The 16,694-nt window shown below is 39.9% G+C and overlaps 20 non-coding genes across 20 annotated transcripts; all 20 read left to right on the top strand.

Annotated features, from left to right (window-relative positions):
- Positions 1 to 753: 753 nt before the first annotated feature.
- On the top strand, positions 754 to 826 carry TRNAK-CUU (transfer RNA lysine (anticodon CUU)). Its single transcript has one exon. It is a non-coding gene; the product is annotated as a tRNA-Lys (tRNA).
- A 607-nt stretch (positions 827 to 1,433) lies between these two features.
- TRNAK-CUU (transfer RNA lysine (anticodon CUU)) lies at positions 1,434 to 1,506 on the top strand. The gene has a single exon. It is a non-coding gene; the product is annotated as a tRNA-Lys (tRNA).
- Positions 1,507 to 2,108: 602 nt separating this feature from the next.
- TRNAK-CUU (transfer RNA lysine (anticodon CUU)) lies at positions 2,109 to 2,181 on the top strand. Its single transcript has one exon. It is a non-coding gene; the product is annotated as a tRNA-Lys (tRNA).
- A 102-nt stretch (positions 2,182 to 2,283) lies between these two features.
- TRNAK-CUU (transfer RNA lysine (anticodon CUU)) lies at positions 2,284 to 2,356 on the top strand. Its single transcript has one exon. It is a non-coding gene; the product is annotated as a tRNA-Lys (tRNA).
- A 524-nt stretch (positions 2,357 to 2,880) lies between these two features.
- TRNAK-CUU (transfer RNA lysine (anticodon CUU)) lies at positions 2,881 to 2,953 on the top strand. The gene has a single exon. It is a non-coding gene; the product is annotated as a tRNA-Lys (tRNA).
- A 782-nt stretch (positions 2,954 to 3,735) lies between these two features.
- On the top strand, positions 3,736 to 3,808 carry TRNAK-CUU (transfer RNA lysine (anticodon CUU)). The gene has a single exon. It is a non-coding gene; the product is annotated as a tRNA-Lys (tRNA).
- Positions 3,809 to 4,829: 1,021 nt separating this feature from the next.
- On the top strand, positions 4,830 to 4,902 carry TRNAK-CUU (transfer RNA lysine (anticodon CUU)). Its single transcript has one exon. It is a non-coding gene; the product is annotated as a tRNA-Lys (tRNA).
- Positions 4,903 to 5,509: 607 nt separating this feature from the next.
- Positions 5,510 to 5,582, top strand: TRNAK-CUU (transfer RNA lysine (anticodon CUU)). Its single transcript has one exon. It is a non-coding gene; the product is annotated as a tRNA-Lys (tRNA).
- A 525-nt stretch (positions 5,583 to 6,107) lies between these two features.
- TRNAK-CUU (transfer RNA lysine (anticodon CUU)) lies at positions 6,108 to 6,180 on the top strand. The gene has a single exon. It is a non-coding gene; the product is annotated as a tRNA-Lys (tRNA).
- Positions 6,181 to 6,282: 102 nt separating this feature from the next.
- TRNAK-CUU (transfer RNA lysine (anticodon CUU)) lies at positions 6,283 to 6,355 on the top strand. Its single transcript has one exon. It is a non-coding gene; the product is annotated as a tRNA-Lys (tRNA).
- Positions 6,356 to 6,870: 515 nt separating this feature from the next.
- TRNAK-CUU (transfer RNA lysine (anticodon CUU)) lies at positions 6,871 to 6,943 on the top strand. Its single transcript has one exon. It is a non-coding gene; the product is annotated as a tRNA-Lys (tRNA).
- Positions 6,944 to 7,545: 602 nt separating this feature from the next.
- Positions 7,546 to 7,618, top strand: TRNAK-CUU (transfer RNA lysine (anticodon CUU)). Its single transcript has one exon. It is a non-coding gene; the product is annotated as a tRNA-Lys (tRNA).
- A 102-nt stretch (positions 7,619 to 7,720) lies between these two features.
- TRNAK-CUU (transfer RNA lysine (anticodon CUU)) lies at positions 7,721 to 7,793 on the top strand. The gene has a single exon. It is a non-coding gene; the product is annotated as a tRNA-Lys (tRNA).
- A 511-nt stretch (positions 7,794 to 8,304) lies between these two features.
- On the top strand, positions 8,305 to 8,377 carry TRNAK-CUU (transfer RNA lysine (anticodon CUU)). Its single transcript has one exon. It is a non-coding gene; the product is annotated as a tRNA-Lys (tRNA).
- Positions 8,378 to 9,159: 782 nt separating this feature from the next.
- Positions 9,160 to 9,232, top strand: TRNAK-CUU (transfer RNA lysine (anticodon CUU)). Its single transcript has one exon. It is a non-coding gene; the product is annotated as a tRNA-Lys (tRNA).
- Positions 9,233 to 10,933: 1,701 nt separating this feature from the next.
- Positions 10,934 to 11,006, top strand: TRNAK-CUU (transfer RNA lysine (anticodon CUU)). Its single transcript has one exon. It is a non-coding gene; the product is annotated as a tRNA-Lys (tRNA).
- A 1,205-nt stretch (positions 11,007 to 12,211) lies between these two features.
- On the top strand, positions 12,212 to 12,284 carry TRNAK-CUU (transfer RNA lysine (anticodon CUU)). Its single transcript has one exon. It is a non-coding gene; the product is annotated as a tRNA-Lys (tRNA).
- A 525-nt stretch (positions 12,285 to 12,809) lies between these two features.
- Positions 12,810 to 12,882, top strand: TRNAK-CUU (transfer RNA lysine (anticodon CUU)). Its single transcript has one exon. It is a non-coding gene; the product is annotated as a tRNA-Lys (tRNA).
- Positions 12,883 to 13,582: 700 nt separating this feature from the next.
- Positions 13,583 to 13,655, top strand: TRNAK-CUU (transfer RNA lysine (anticodon CUU)). Its single transcript has one exon. It is a non-coding gene; the product is annotated as a tRNA-Lys (tRNA).
- A 1,103-nt stretch (positions 13,656 to 14,758) lies between these two features.
- Positions 14,759 to 14,831, top strand: TRNAK-CUU (transfer RNA lysine (anticodon CUU)). The gene has a single exon. It is a non-coding gene; the product is annotated as a tRNA-Lys (tRNA).
- Positions 14,832 to 16,694: the final 1,863 nt, after the last annotated feature.

Below are 16,694 nucleotides of genomic sequence, written 5' to 3'. Positions count from 1 at the left end.
ATCTTACTATAAAATAAAGTGGAGAAATCACAAATAAGACTTTTTTCCACACAGGTTTAATCGGCTATTTCCTGATATTCTTCAATGCGTTCTGATATTGACTGGTAATTGTGTTTGATACTTTCTTAGACTATTTCTGCCTCTGGCTGATGTGTATTTTCTTTCCAAACTCCACCAGAGCCTATGATTACACAGCATCCTATCTGTGGAAAGCGGCAGTGCAGGGATAGGGAAGAAAACTATAGGCATCCAAAGGTGCCCGGCTAGCTCAGTCGGTAGAGCATGAGACTCTTAATCTCAGGGTCGTGGGCTCGAGCACCACGTTGGGCAAAAACAACTAAAATTGTAGTGCTTTTTGACCAAAAAAATAGAAATTGAAAGTCTCTTTGCAATATTTTCATTGTTAACATGCAATATATGAATGCATGTCTGGATGATGTGTAATGGGGCAATACCACACCTTAATGTATTCACTGTAAAAGAAAAAGTATGTATCATCTTACTATAAAATAAAGTGGAGAAATCACAAATAAGACTTTTTTCCACACAGGTTTAATCGGCTATTTCCTGATATTCTTCAATGCGTTCTGATATTGACTGGTAATTGTGTTTGATACTTTCTTAGACTATTTCTGCCTCTGGCTGATGTGTATTTTCTTTCCAAACTCCACCAGAGCCTATGATTACACAGCATCCTATCTGTGGAAAACGGCAGTGCAGGGATAGGGAAGAAAACTATAGGCATCCAAAGGAGCCCGGCTAGCTCAGTCGGTAGAGCATGAGACTCTTAATCTCAGGGTCGTGGGTTCGAGCCCCACGTTGGGCGAAAACAACTAAAATTGTAGTGCTTTTTGACCAAAAAAATACATCCTATCTGTGGAAAACGGCAGTGCAGGGATAGGGAAGAAAACTATGGGCATCCAAAGGAGCCCGGCTTGCTCAGTCGGTAGCGCATGAGACTCTTAATCTCAGGGTCGTGGGTTCGAGCCCCACGTTGGGCGAAAACAACTAAAATTTTAGTGCTTTTTGACCAAAAAAATAGAAATTGAAAGTCTCTTTACAATATTTGCAATATTTTGATTGTTAACATGCAATATATGAATGCATGTCTGGATGATGTGTAATGGGGCAATACCACACCTTAATGTATTCACTGTAAAAGAAAAAGTATGTATCATCTTACTATAAAATAAAGTGGAGAAAACACAAATAAGACTTTTTTCCACACAGGTTTAATCGGCTATTTCCTGATATTCTTCAATGCGTTCTGATATTGACTGGTAATTGTGTTTGATACTTTCTTAGACTATTTCTGCCTCTGGCTGATGTGTATTTTCTTTCCAAACTCCACCAGAGCCTATGATTACACAGCATCCTATCTGTGGAAAACGGCAGTGCAGGGATAGGGAAGAAAACTATAGGCATCCAAAGGAGCCCGGCTAGCTCAGTCGGTAGAGCATGAGACTCTTAATCTCAGGGTCGTGGGTTCGAGCCCCACGTTGGGCGAAAACAACTAAAATTGTAGTGCTTTTTGACCAAAAAAATACATCCTATCTGTGGAAAACGGCAGTGCAGGGATAGGGAAGAAAACTATGGGCATCCAAAGGAGCCAGACTTGCTCAGTCGGTAGCACATGAGACTCTTAATCTCAGGGTCGTGGGTTCGAGCCCCACGTTGGGCGAAAACAACTAAAATTTTAGTGCTTTTTGACCAAAAAAATAGAAATTGAAAGTCTCTTTACAATATTTGCAATATTTTGATTGTTAACATGCAATATATGAATGCATGTCTGGATGATGTGTAATGGGGCAATACCACACCTTAATGTATTCACTGTAAAAGAAAAAGTATGTATCATCTTACTATAAAATAAAGTGGAGAAAACACAAATAAGACTTTTTTCCACACAGGTTTAATCGGCTATTTCCTGATATTCTTCAATGCGTTCTGATATTGACTGGTAATTGCGTTTGATACTTTCTTAGACTATTTCTGCCTCTGGCTGATGTGTATTTTCTTTCCAAACTCCACCAGAGCCTATGATTACACAGCATCCTATCTGTGGAAAACGGCAGGGATAGGGAAGAAAACTATAGGCATCCAAAGGAGCCCGGCTAGCTCAGTCGGTAGAGCATGAGACTCTTAATCTCAGGGTCGTGGGTTCGAGCCCCACGTTGGGCGAAAACAACTAAAATTGTAGTGCTTTTTGACCAAAAAAATACATCCTATCTGTGGAAAACGGCAGTGCAGGGATAGGGAAGAAAACTATAGGCATCCAAAGGAGCCCGGCTAGCTCAGTCGGTAGAGCATGAGACTCTTAATCTCAGGGTCGTGGGTTCGAGCCCCACGTTGGGCGAAAACAACTAATATTGTAGTGCTTTTTGACCAAACAAATACATCCTATCTGTGGAAAGCGGCAGTGCAGGGATAGGGAAGAAAACGTTGGGCGAAAACAACTAAAATTTTAGTGCTTTTTGACCAAAAAAATAGAAATTGAAAGTCTCTTTACAATATTTGCAATATTTTGATTGTTAACATGCAATATATGAATGCATGTCTGGATGATGTGTAATGGGGCAATACCACACCTTAATGTATTCACTGTAAAATAAAAAGTATGTATCATCTTACTATAAAATAAAGTGGAGAAATCACAAATAAGACTTTTTTCCACACAGGTTTAATCGGCTATTTCCTGATATTCTTCAATGCGTTCTGATATTGACTGGTAATTGTGTTTGATACTTTCTTAGACTATTTCTGCCTCTGGCTGATGTCTATTTTCTTTCCAAACTCCACCAGAGCCTATGATTACACAGCATCCTATCTGTGGAAAACGGCAGTGCAGGGATAGGGAAGAAAACTATAGCATCCAAAGGAGCCCGGCTAGCTCAGTCGGTAGAGCATGAGACTCTTAATCTCAGGGTCGTGGGTTCGAGCCCCACGTTGGGCGAAAACAACTAAAATTGTAGTGCTTTTTGACCAAAAAAATACATCCTATCTGTGGAAAACGGCAGTGCAGGGATAGGGAAGAAAACTATGGGCATCCAAAGGAGCCCGGCTTGCTCAGTCGGTAGCGCATGAGACTCTTAATCTCAGGGTCGTGGGTTCGAGCCCCACGTTGGGCGAAAACAACTAAAATTTTAGTGCTTTTTGACCAAAAAAATAGAAATTGAAAGTCTCTTTACAATATTTGCAATATTTTGATTGTTAACATGCAATATATGAATGCATGTCTGGATGATGTGTAATGGGGCAATACCACACCTTAATGTATTCACTGTAAAAGAAAAAGTATGTATCATCTTACTATAAAATAAAGTGGAGAAAACACAAATAAGACTTTTTTCCACACAGGTTTAATCGGCTATTTCCTGATATTCTTCAATGCGTTCTGATATTGACTGGTAATTGCGTTTGATACTTTCTTAGACTATTTCTGCCTCTGGCTGATGTGTATTTTCTTTCCAAACTCCACCAGAGCCTATGATTACACAGCATCCTATCTGTGGAAAACGGCAGTGCAGGGATAGGGAAGAAAACTATAGGCATCCAAAGGAGCCCGGCTAGCTCAGTCGGTGGAGCATGAGACTCTTAATCTCAGGGTTGTGGGTTCGAGCCCCACGTTGGGCGAAAACAACTAAAATTGTAGTGCTTTTTGACCAAAAAAATACATCCTATCTGTGGAAAACGGCAGTGCAGGGATAGGGAAGAAAACTATAGGCATCCAAAGGAGCCCGGCTAGCTCAGTCGGTAGAGCATGAGACTCTTAATCTCAGGGTCGTGGGTTCGAGCCCCACGTTGGGCGAAAACAACTAATATTGTAGTGCTTTTTGACCAAACAAATACATCCTATCTGTGGAAAGCGGCAGTGCAGGGATAGGGAAGAAAACGTTGGGCGAAAACAACTAAAATTTTAGTGCTTTTTGACCAAAAAAATAGAAATTGAAAGTCTCTTTACAATATTTGCAATATTTTGATTGTTAACATGCAATATATGAATGCATGTCTGGATGATGTGTAATGGGGCAATACCACACCTTAATGTATTCACTGTAAAAGAATGAGTATGTATCATCTTACTATAAAATAAAGTGGAGAAATCACAAATAAGACTTTTTTCCACACAGGTTTAATCGGCTATTTCCTGATATTCTTCAATGCGTTCTGATATTGACTGGTAATTGTGTTTGATACTTTCTTAGACTATTTCTGCCTCTGGCTGATGTGTATTTTCTTTCCAAACTCCACCAGAGCCTATGATTACACAGCATCCTATCTTTGGAAAACGGCAGTGCAGGGATAGGGAAGAAAACTATAGGCATCCAAAGGAGCCCGGCTAGCTCAGTCGGTAGAGCATGAGACTCTTAATCTCAGGGTCGTGGGTTCGAGCCCCACGTTGGGTGAAAACAACTAAAATTGTAGTGCTTTTTGACCAAAAAAATAGAAATTGAAAGTCTCTTTGCAATATTTTCATTGTTAACATGCAATATATGAATGCATGTCTGGATGATGTGTAATGGGGCAATACCACACCTTAATGTATTCACTGTAAAAGAAAAAGTATGTATCATCTTACTATAAAATAAAGTGGAGAAATCACAAATAAGACTTTTTTCCACACAGGTTTAATCGGCTATTTCCTGATATTCTTCAATGCCTTCTGATATTGACTGGTAATTGTGTTTGATACTTTCTTAGACTATTTCTGCCTCTGGCTGATGTGTATTTTCTTTCCAAACTCCACCAGAGCCTATGATTACACAGCATCCTATCTGTGGAAAACGGCAGTGCAGGGATAGAAAAGAAAACTATAGGCATCCAAAGGAGCCCGGCTAGCTCAGTCGGTAGAGCATGAGACTCTTAATCTCAGGGTCGTGGGTTCGAGCCCCACGTTGGGCGAAAACAACTAAAATTGTAGTGCTTTTTGACCAAAAAAATACATCCTATCTGTGGAAAACGGCAGTGCAGGGATAGGGAAGAAAACTATGGGCATCCAAAGGAGCCCGGCTTGCTCAGTCGGTAGCGCATGAGACTCTTAATCTCAGGGTCGTGGGTTCGAGCCCCACGTTGGGCGAAAACAACTAAAATTTTAGTGCTTTTTGACCAAAAAAATAGAAATTGAAAGTCTCTTTACAATATTTGCAATATTTTGATTGTTAACATGCAATATATGAATGCATGTCTGGATGATGTGTAATGGGGCAATACCACACCTTAATGTATTCACTGTAAAAGAAAAAGTATGTATCATCTTACTATAAAATAAAGTGGAGAAAACACAAATAAGACTTTTTTCCACACAGGTTTAATCGGCTATTTCCTGATATTCTTCAATGCGTTCTGATATTGACTGGTAATTGTGTTTGATACTTTCTTAGACTATTTCTGCCTCTGGCTGATGTGTATTTTCTTTCCAAACTCCACCAGAGCCTATGATTACACAGCATCCTATCTGTAGAAAACGGCAGTGCAGGGATAGGGAAGAAAACTATAGGCATCCAAAGGAGCCCGGCTAGCTCAGTCGGTAGAGCATGAGACTCTTAATCTCAGGGTCGTGGGTTCGAGCCCCACGTTGGGCGAAAACAACTAAAATTGTAGTGCTTTTTGACCAAACAAATACATCCTATCTGTGGAAAGCGGCAGTGCAGGGATAGGGAAGAAAACGTTGGGCGAAAACAACTAAAATTTTAGTGCTTTTTGACCAAAAAAATAGAAATTGAAAGTCTCTTTACAATATTTGCAATATTTTGATTGTTAACATGCAATATATGAATGCATGTCTGGATGATGTGTAATGGGGCAATACCACACCTTAATGTATTCACTGTAAAAGAAAAAGTATGTATCATCTTACTATAAAATAAAGTGGAGAAATCACAAATAAGACTTTTTTCCACACAGGTTTAATCGGCTATTTCCTGATATTCTTCAATGCGTTCTGATATTGACTGGTAATTGTGTTTGATACTTTCTTAGAGTATTTCTGCCTCTGGCTGATGTGTATTTTCTTTCCAAACTCCACCAGAGCCTATGATTACACAGCATCCTATCTTTGGAAAACGGCAGTGCAGGGATAGGGAAGAAAACTATAGGCATCCAAAGGAGCCCGGCTAGCTCAGTCGGTAGAGCATGAGACTCTTAATCTCAGGGTCGTGGGTTCGAGCCCCACGTTGGGCGAAAACAACTAAAAATGTAGTGCTTTTTGACCAAAAAAATACATCCTATCTGTGGAAAACGGCAGTGCAGGGATAGGGAAGAAAACTATAGGCATCCAAAGGAGCCCGGCTAGCTCAGTCGGTAGAGCATGAGACTCTTAATCTCAGGGTCGTGGGTTCGAGCCCCACGTTGGGCGAAAACAACTAAAATTGTAGTGCTTTTTGACCAAACAAATACATCCTATCTGTGGAAAGCGGCAGTGCAGGGATAGGGAAGAAAACGTTGGGCGAAAACAACTAAAATTTTAGTGCTTTTTGACCAAAAAAATAGAAATTGAAAGTCTCTTTGCAATATTTTCATTGTTAACATGCAATATATGAATGCATGTCTGGATGATGTGTAATGGGGCAATACCACACCTTAATGTATTCACTGTAAAAGAAAAAGTATGTATCATCTTACTATAAAATAAAGTGGAGAAATCACAAATAAGACTTTTTTCCACACAGGTTTAATCGGCTATTTCCTGATATTCTTCAATGCGTTCTGATATTGACTGGTAATTGTGTTTGATACTTTCTTAGACTATTTCTGCCTCTGGCTGATGTCTATTTTCTTTCCAAACTCCACCAGAGCCTATGATTACACAGCATCCTATCTGTGGAAAACGGCAGTGCAGGGATAGGGAAGAAAACTATAGCATCCAAAGGAGCCCGGCTAGCTCAGTCGGTAGAGCATGAGACTCTTAATCTCAGGGTCGTGGGTTCGAGCCCCACGTTGGGCGAAAACAACTAAAATTGTAGTGCTTTTTGACCAAAAAAATACATCCTATCTGTGGAAAACGGCAGTGCAGGGATAGGGAAGAAAACTATGGGCATCCAAAGGAGCCCGGCTTGCTCAGTCGGTAGCGCATGAGACTCTTAATCTCAGGGTCGTGGGTTCGAGCCCCACGTTGGGCGAAAACAACTAAAATTTTAGTGCTTTTTGACCAAAAAAATAGAAATTGAAAGTCTCTTTACAATATTTGCAATATTTTGATTGTTAACATGCAATATATGAATGCATGTCTGGATGATGTGTAATGGGGCAATACCACACCTTAATGTATTCACTGTAAAAGAAAAAGTATGTATCATCTTACTATAAAATAAAGTGGAGAAAACACAAATAAGACTTTTTTCCACACAGGTTTAATCGGCTATTTCCTGATATTCTTCAATGCGTTCTGATATTGACTGGTAATTGCGTTTGATACTTTCTTAGACTATTTCTGCCTCTGGCTGATGTGTATTTTCTTTCCAAACTCCACCAGAGCCTATGATTACACAGCATCCTATCTGTGGAAAACGGCAGGGATAGGGAAGAAAACTATAGGCATCCAAAGGAGCCCGGCTAGCTCAGTCGGTAGAGCATGAGACTCTTAATCTCAGGGTCGTGGGTTCGAGCCCCACGTTGGGCGAAAACAACTAAAATTGTAGTGCTTTTTGACCAAAAAAATACATCCTATCTGTGGAAAACGGCAGTGCAGGGATAGGGAAGAAAACTATAGGCATCCAAAGGAGCCCGGCTAGCTCAGTCGGTAGAGCATGAGACTCTTAATCTCAGGGTCGTGGGTTCGAGCCCCACGTTGGGCGAAAACAACTAATATTGTAGTGCTTTTTGACCAAACAAATACATCCTATCTGTGGAAAGCGGCAGTGCAGGGGTTGGGCGAAAACAACTAAAATTTTAGTGCTTTTTGACCAAAAAAATAGAAATTGAAAGTCTCTTTACAATATTTGCAATATTTTGATTGTTAACATGCAATATATGAATGCATGTCTGGATGATGTGTAATGGGGCAATACCACACCTTAATGTATTCACTGTAAAATAAAAAGTATGTATCATCTTACTATAAAATAAAGTGGAGAAATCACAAATAAGACTTTTTTCCACACAGGTTTAATCGGCTATTTCCTGATATTCTTCAATGCGTTCTGATATTGACTGGTAATTGTGTTTGATACTTTCTTAGACTATTTCTGCCTCTGGCTGATGTCTATTTTCTTTCCAAACTCCACCAGAGCCTATGATTACACAGCATCCTATCTGTGGAAAACGGCAGTGCAGGGATAGGGAAGAAAACTATAGGCATCCAAAGGAGCCCGGCTAGCTCAGTCGGTAGAGCATGAGACTCTTAATCTCAGGGTCGTGGGTTCGAGCCCCACGTTGGGCGAAAACAACTAAAATTGTAGTGCTTTTTGACCAAAAAAATACATCCTATCTGTGGAAAACGGCAGTGCAGGGATAGGGAAGAAAACTATGGGCATCCAAAGGAGCCCGGCTTGCTCAGTCGGTAGCGCATGAGACTCTTAATCTCAGGGTCGTGGGTTCGAGCCCCACGTTGGGCGAAAACAACTAAAATTTTAGTGCTTTTTGACCAAAAAAATAGAAATTGAAAGTCTCTTTACAATATTTGCAATATTTTGATTGTTAACATGCAATATATGAATGCATGTCTGGATGATGTGTAATGGGGCAATACCACACCTTAATGTATTCACTGTAAAAGAAAAAGTATGTATCATATTACTATAAAATAAAGTGGAGAAAACACAAATAAGACTTTTTTCCACACAGGTTTAATCGGCTATTTCCTGATATTCTTCAATGCGTTCTGATATTGACTGGTAATTGCGTTTGATACTTTCTTAGACTATTTCTGCCTCTGGCTGATGTGTATTTTCTTTCCAAACTCCACCAGAGCCTATGATTACACAGCATCCTATCTGTGGAAAACGGCAGTGCAGGGATAGGGAAGAAAACTATAGGCATCCAAAGGAGCCCGGCTAGCTCAGTCGGTGGAGCATGAGACTCTTAATCTCAGGGTTGTGGGTTCGAGCCCCACGTTGGGCGAAAACCACTAAAATTGTAGTGCTTTTTGACCAAAAAAATACATCCTATCTGTGGAAAACGGCAGTGCAGGGATAGGGAAGAAAACTATAGGCATCCAAAGGAGCCCGGCTAGCTCAGTCGGTAGAGCATGAGACTCTTAATCTCAGGGTCGTGGGTTCGAGCCCCACGTTGGGCGAAAACAACTAATATTGTAGTGCTTTTTGACCAAACAAATACATCCTATCTGTGGAAAGCGGCAGTGCAGGGATAGGGAAGAAAACGTTGGGCGAAAACAACTAAACTTTTAGTGCTTTTTGACCAAAAAAATAGAAATTGAAAGTCTCTTTACAATATTTGCAATATTTTGATTGTTAACATGCAATATATGAATGCATGTCTGGATGATGTGTAATGGGGCAATACCACACCTTAATGTATTCACTGTAAAAGAAAAAGTATGTATCATCTTACTATAAAATAAAGTGGAGAAATCACAAATAAGACTTTTTTCCACACAGGTTTAATCGGCTATTTCCTGATATTCTTCAATGCGTTCTGATATTGACTGGTAATTGTGTTTGATACTTTCTTAGACTATTTCTGCCTCTGGCTGATGTGTATTTTCTTTCCAAACTCCACCAGAGCCTATGATTACACAGCATCCTATCTTTGGAAAACGGCAGTGCAGGGATAGGGAAGAAAACTATAGGCATCCAAAGGAGCCCGGCTAGCTCAGTCGGTAGAGCATGAGACTCTTAATCTCAGGGTCGTGGGTTCGAGCCCCACGTTGGGTGAAAACAACTAAAATTGTAGTGCTTTTTGACCAAAAAAATAGAAATTGAAAGTCTCTTTGCAATATTTTCATTGTTAACATGCAATATATGAATGCATGTCTGGATGATGTGTAATGGGGCAATACCACACCTTAATGTATTCACTGTAAAAGAAAAAGTATGTATCATCTTACTATAAAATAAAGTGGAGAAATCACAAATAAGACTTTTTTCCACACAGGTTTAATCGGCTATTTCCTGATATTCTTCAATGCCTTCTGATATTGACTGGTAATTGTGTTTGATACTTTCTTAGACTATTTCTGCCTCTGGCTGATGTGTATTTTCTTTCCAAACTCCACCAGAGCCTATGATTACACAGCATCCTATCTGTGGAAAACGGCAGTGCAGGGATAGGGAAGAAAACTATAGGCATCCAAAGGAGCCCGGCTAGCTCAGTCGGTAGAGCATGAGACTCTTAATCTCAGGGTCCTGGGTTCGAGCCCCACGTTGGGCGAAAACAACTAAAATTGTAGTGCTTTTTGACCAAAAAAATACATCCTATCTGTGGAAAACGGCAGTGCAGGGATAGGGAAGAAAACTATGGGCATCCAAAGGAGCCCGGCTTGCTCAGTCGGTAGCGCATGAGACTCTTAATCTCAGGGTCGTGGGTTCGAGCCCCACGTTGGGCGAAAACAACTAAAATTTTAGTGCTTTTTGACCAAAAAAATAGAAATTGAAAGTCTCTTTACAATATTTGCAATATTTTGATTGTTAACATGCAATATATGAATGCATGTCTGGATGATGTGTAATGGGGAAATACCACACCTTAATGTATTCACTGTAAAAGAAAAAGTATGTATCATCTTACTATAAAATAAAGTGGAGAAAACACAAATAAGACTTTTTTCCACACAGGTTTAATCGGCTATTTCCTGATATTCTTCAATGCGTTCTGATATTGACTGGTAATTGTGTTTGATACTTTCTTAGACTATTTCTGCCTCTGGCTGATGTGTATTTTCTTTCCAAACTCCACCAGAGCCTATGATTACACAGCATCCTATCTGTGGAAAACGGCAGTGCAGGGATAGGGAAGAAAACTATAGGCATCCAAAAGAGCCCGGCTAGCTCAGTCGGTAGAGCATGAGACTCTTAATCTCAGGGTCGTGGGTTCGAGCCCCACGTTGGGCGAAAACAACTAAAATTGTAGTGCTTTTTGACCAAACAAATACATCCTATCTGTGGAAAGCGGCAGTGCAGGGATAGGGAAGAAAACGTTGGGCGAAAACAACTAAAATTTTAGTGCTTTTTGACCAAAAAAATAGAAATTGAAAGTCTCTTTACAATATTTGCAATATTTTCATTGTTAACATGCAATATATGAATGCATGTCTGGATGATGTGTAATGGGGCAATACCACACCTTAATGTATTCACTGTAAAAGAAAAAGTATGTATCATCTTACTATAAAATAAAGTGGAGAAATCACAAATAAGACTTTTTTCCACACAGGTTTAATCGGCTATTTCCTGATATTCTTCAATGCCTTCTGATATTGACTGGTAATTGTGTTTGATACTTTCTTAGACTATTTCTGCCTCTGGCTGATGTGTATTTTCTTTCCAAACTCCACCAGAGCCTATGATTACACAGCATCCTATCTGTGGAAAACGGCAGTGCAGGGATAGGGAAGAAAACTATAGGCATCCAAAGGAGCCCGGCTAGCTCAGTCGGTAGAGCATGAGACTCTTAATCTCAGGGTCCTGGGTTCGAGCCCCACGTTGGGCGAAAACAACTAAAATTGTAGTGCTTTTTGACCAAAAAAATACATCCTATCTGTGGAAAACGGCAGTGCAGGGATAGGGAAGAAAACTATGGGCATCCAAAGGAGCCCGGCTTGCTCAGTCGGTAGCGCATGAGACTCTTAATCTCAGGGTCGTGGGTTCGAGCCCCACGTTGGGCGAAAACAACTAAAATTTTAGTGCTTTTTGACCAAAAAAATAGAAATTGAAAGTCTCTTTACAATATTTGCAATATTTTGATTGTTAACATGCAATATATGAATGCATGTCTGGATGATGTGTAATGGGGAAATACCACACCTTAATGTATTCACTGTAAAAGAAAAAGTATGTATCATCTTACTATAAAATAAAGTGGAGAAAACACAAATAAGACTTTTTTCCACACAGGTTTAATCGGCTATTTCCTGATATTCTTCAATGCGTTCTGATATTGACTGGTAATTGTGTTTGATACTTTCTTAGACTATTTCTGCCTCTGGCTGATGTGTATTTTCTTTCCAAACTCCACCAGAGCCTATGATTACACAGCATCCTATCTGTGGAAAACGGCAGTGCAGGGATAGGGAAGAAAACTATAGGCATCCAAAAGAGCCCGGCTAGCTCAGTCGGTAGAGCATGAGACTCTTAATCTCAGGGTCGTGGGTTCGAGCCCCACGTTGGGCGAAAACAACTAAAATTGTAGTGCTTTTTGACCAAACAAATACATCCTATCTGTGGAAAGCGGCAGTGCAGGGATAGGGAAGAAAACGTTGGGCGAAAACAACTAAAATTTTAGTGCTTTTTGACCAAAAAAATAGAAATTGAAAGTCTCTTTACAATATTTGCAATATTTTGATTGTTAACATGCAATATATGAATGCATGTCTGGATGATGTGTAATGGGGCAATACCACACCTTAATGTATTCACTGTAAAAGAAAAAGTATGTATCATCTTACTATAAAATAAAGTGGAGAAATCACAAATAAGACTTTTTTCCACACAGGTTTAATCGGCTATTTCCTGATATTCTTCAATGCGTTCTGATATTGACTGGTAATTGTGTTTGATACTTTCTTAGAGTATTTCTGCCTCTGGCTGATGTGTATTTTCTTTCCAAACTCCACCAGAGCCTATGATTACACAGCATCCTATCTTTGGAAAACGGCAGTGCAGGGATAGGGAAGAAAACTATAGGCATCCAAAGGAGCCCGGCTAGCTCAGTCGGTAGAGCATGAGACTCTTAATCTCAGGGTCGTGGGTTCGAGCCCCACGTTGGGCGAAAACAACTAAAAATGTAGTGCTTTTTGACCAAAAAAATACATCCTATCTGTGGAAAACGGCAGTGCAGGGATAGGGAAGAAAACTATAGGTATCCAAAGGAGCCCGGCTAGCTCAGTCAGTAGAGCATGAGACTCTTAATCTCAGGGTCGTGGGTTCGAGCCCCACGTTGGGTGAAAACAACTAAAATTGTAGTGCTTTTTGACCAAAAAAATACATCTTATCTGTGGAAAGCGGCAGTGCAGGGATAGGGAAGAAAACGTTGGGCGAAAACAACTAAAATTTTAGTGCTTTTTGACCAAAAAAATAGAAATTGAAAGTCTCTTTACAATATTTGCAATATTTTGATTGTTAACATGCAATATATGAATGCATGTCTGGATGATGTGTAATGGGGCAATACCACACCTTAATGTATTCACTGTAAAAGAAAAAGTATGTATCATCTTACTATAAAATAAAGTGGAGAAAACACAAATAAGACTTTTTTCCACACAGGTTTAATCGGCTATTTCCTGATATTCTTCAATGCGTTCCGATATTGACTGGTAATTGTGTTTGATACTTTCTTAGACTATTTCTGCCTCTGGCTGATGTGTATTTTCTTTCCAAACTCCACCAGAGCCTATGATTACACAGCATCCTATCTGTGGAAAACGGCAGTGCAGGGATAGGGAAGAAAACTAGAGGCATCCAAAGGAGCCCGGCTAGCTCAGTCGGTAGAGCATGAGACTCTTAATCTCAGGGTCGTGGGTTCGAGCCCCACGTTGGGCGAAAACAACTAAAATTGTAGTGCTTTTTGACCAAAAAAATACATCCTATCTGTGGAAAACGGCAGTGCAGGGATAGGGAAGAAAACTATGGGCATCCAAAGGAGCCTGGCTTGCTCAGTCGGTAGCGCATGAGACTCTTAATCTCAGGGTCGTGGGTTCGAGCCCCACGTTGGGTGAAAACAACTAAAATGTTAGTGCTTTTTGACCAAAAAAATAGAAATTGAAAGTCTCTTTACAATATTTGCAATATTTTGATTGTTAACATGCAATATATGAATGCATGTCTGGATGATGTGTAATGGGGCAATACCACACCTTAATGTATTCACTGTAAAAGAAAAAGTATGTATCATCTTACTATAAAATAAAGTGGAGAAATCACAAATAAGACTTTTTTCCACACAGGTTTAATCGGCTATTTCCTGATATTCTTCAATGCGTTCTGATATTGACTGGTAATTGTGTTTGATACTTTCTTAGACTATTTCTGCCTCTGGCTGATGTGTATTTTCTTTCCAAACTCCACCAGAGCCTATGATTACACAGCATCCTATCTGTGGAAAGCGGCAGTGCAGGGATAGGGAAGAAAACTATAGGCATCCAAAGGTGCCCGGCTAGCTCAGTCGGTAGAGCATGAGACTCTTAATCTCAGGGTCGTGGGCTCGAGCACCACGTTGGGCGAAAACAACTAAAATTGTAGTGCTTTTTGACCAAAAAAATAGAAATTGAAAGTCTCTTTGCAATATTTTCATTGTTAACATGCAATATATGAATGCATGTCTGGATGATGTGTAATGGGGCAATACCACACCTTAATGTATTCACTGTAAAAGAAAAAGTATGTATCATCTTACTATAAAATAAAGTGGAGAAATCACAAATAAGACTTTTTTCCACACAGGTTTAATCGGCTATTTCCTGATATTCTTCAATGCGTTCTGATATTGACTGGTAATTGTGTTTGATACTTTCTTAGACTATTTCTGCCTCTGGCTGATGTGTATTTTCTTTCCAAACTCCACCAGAGCCTATGATTACACAGCATCCTATCTGTGGAAAACGGCAGTGCAGGGATAGGGAAGAAAACTATAGGCATCCAAAGGAGCCCGGCTAGCTCAGTCGGTAGAGCATGAGACTCTTAATCTCAGGGTCGTGGGTTCGAGCCCCACGTTGGGCGAAAACAACTAAAATTGTAGTGCTTTTTGACCAAAAAAATACATCCTATCTGTGGAAAACGGCAGTGCAGGGATAGGGAAGAAAACTATGGGCATCCAAAGGAGCCCGGCTTGCTCAGTCGGTAGCGCATGAGACTCTTAATCTCAGGGTCGTGGGTTCGAGCCCCACGTTGGGCGAAAACAACTAAAATTTTAGTGCTTTTTGACCAAAGAAATAGAAATTGAAAGTCTCTTTACAATATTTGCAATATTTTGATTGTTAACATGCAATATATGAATGCATGTCTGGATGATGTGTAATGGGGCAATACCACACCTTAATGTATTCACTGTAAAAGAAAAAGTATGTATCATCTTACTATAAAATAAAGTGGAGAAAACACAAATAAGACTTTTTTCCACACAGGTTTAATCGGCTATTTCCTGATATTCTTCAATGCGTTCTGATATTGACTGGTAATTGTGTTTGATACTTTCTTAGACTATTTCTGCCTCTGGCTGATGTGTATTTTCTTTCCAAACTCCACCAGAGCCTATGATTACACAGCATCCTATCTGTGGAAAACGGCAGTGCAGGGATAGGGAAGAAAACTATAGGCATCCAAAGGAGCCCGGCTAGCTCAGTCGGTAGAGCATGAGACTCTTAATCTCAGGGTCGTGGGTTCGAGCCCAACGTTGGGCGAAAACAACTAAAATTGTAGTGCTTTTTGACCAAAAAAATACATCCTATCTGTGGAAAACGGCAGTGCAGGGATAGGGAAGAAAACTATGGGCATCCAAAGGATCCCGGCTTGCTCAGTCGGTAGCACATGAGACTCTTAATCTCAGGGTCGTGGGTTCGAGCCCCACGTTGGGCGAAAACAACTAAAATTTTAGTGCTTTTTGACCAAAAAAATAGAAATTGAAAGTCTCTTTACAATATTTGCAATATTTTGATTGTTAACATGCAATATATGAATGCATGTCTGGATGATGTGTAATGGGGCAATACCACACCTTAATGTATTCACTGTAAAAGAAAAAGTATGTATCATCTTACTATAAAATAAAGTGGAGAAAACACAAATAAGACTTTTTTCCACACAGGTTTAATCGGCTATTTCCTGATATTCTTCAATGCGTTCTGATATTGACTGGTAATTGCGTTTGATACTTTCTTAGACTATTTCTGCCTCTGGCTGATGTGTATTTTCTTTCCAAACTCCACCAGAGCCTATGATTACACAGCATCCTATCTGTGGAAAACGGCAGTGCAGGGATAGGGAAGAAAACTATAGGCATCCAAAGGAGCCCGGCTAGCTCAGTCGGTAGAGCATGAGACTCTTAATCTCAGGGTCGTGGGTTTGAGCCCCACGTTGGGCGAAAACAACTAAAATTGTAGTGCTTTTTGACCAAAAAAATACATCCTATCTGTGGAAAACGGCAGTGCAGGGATAGGGAAGAAAACTATAGGCATCCAAAGGAGCCCGGCTAGCTCAGTCGGTAGAGCATGAGACTCTTAATCTCAGGGTCGTGGGTTCAAGCCCCACGTTGGGCGAAAACAACTAATATTGTAGTGCTTTTTGACCAAACAAATACATCCTATCTGTGGAAAGCGGCAGTGCAGGGATAGGGAAGAAAACGTTGGGCGAAAACAACTAAAATTTTAGTGCTTTTTGACCAAAAAAATAGAAATTGAAAGTCTCTTTACAATATTTGCAATATTTTGATTGTTAACATGCAATATATGAATGCATGTCTGGATGATGTGTAATGGGGCAATACCACACCTTAATGTATTCACTGTAAAATAAAAAGTATGTATCATCTTACTATAAAATAAAGTGGAGAAATCACAAATAAGACTTTTTTCCACACAGGTTTAA

This window comes from Ambystoma mexicanum, chromosome 4q (assembly GCF_040938575.1).
Source record: "Ambystoma mexicanum isolate Mex_15411 chromosome 4q, UKY_AmexF1_1, whole genome shotgun sequence".
NCBI lineage: Eukaryota > Metazoa > Chordata > Amphibia > Caudata > Ambystomatidae > Ambystoma > Ambystoma mexicanum.
The sequence above is the reverse complement of the archived record's forward strand: the minus strand, read 5'-3'. Positions and strand labels throughout refer to the sequence as shown.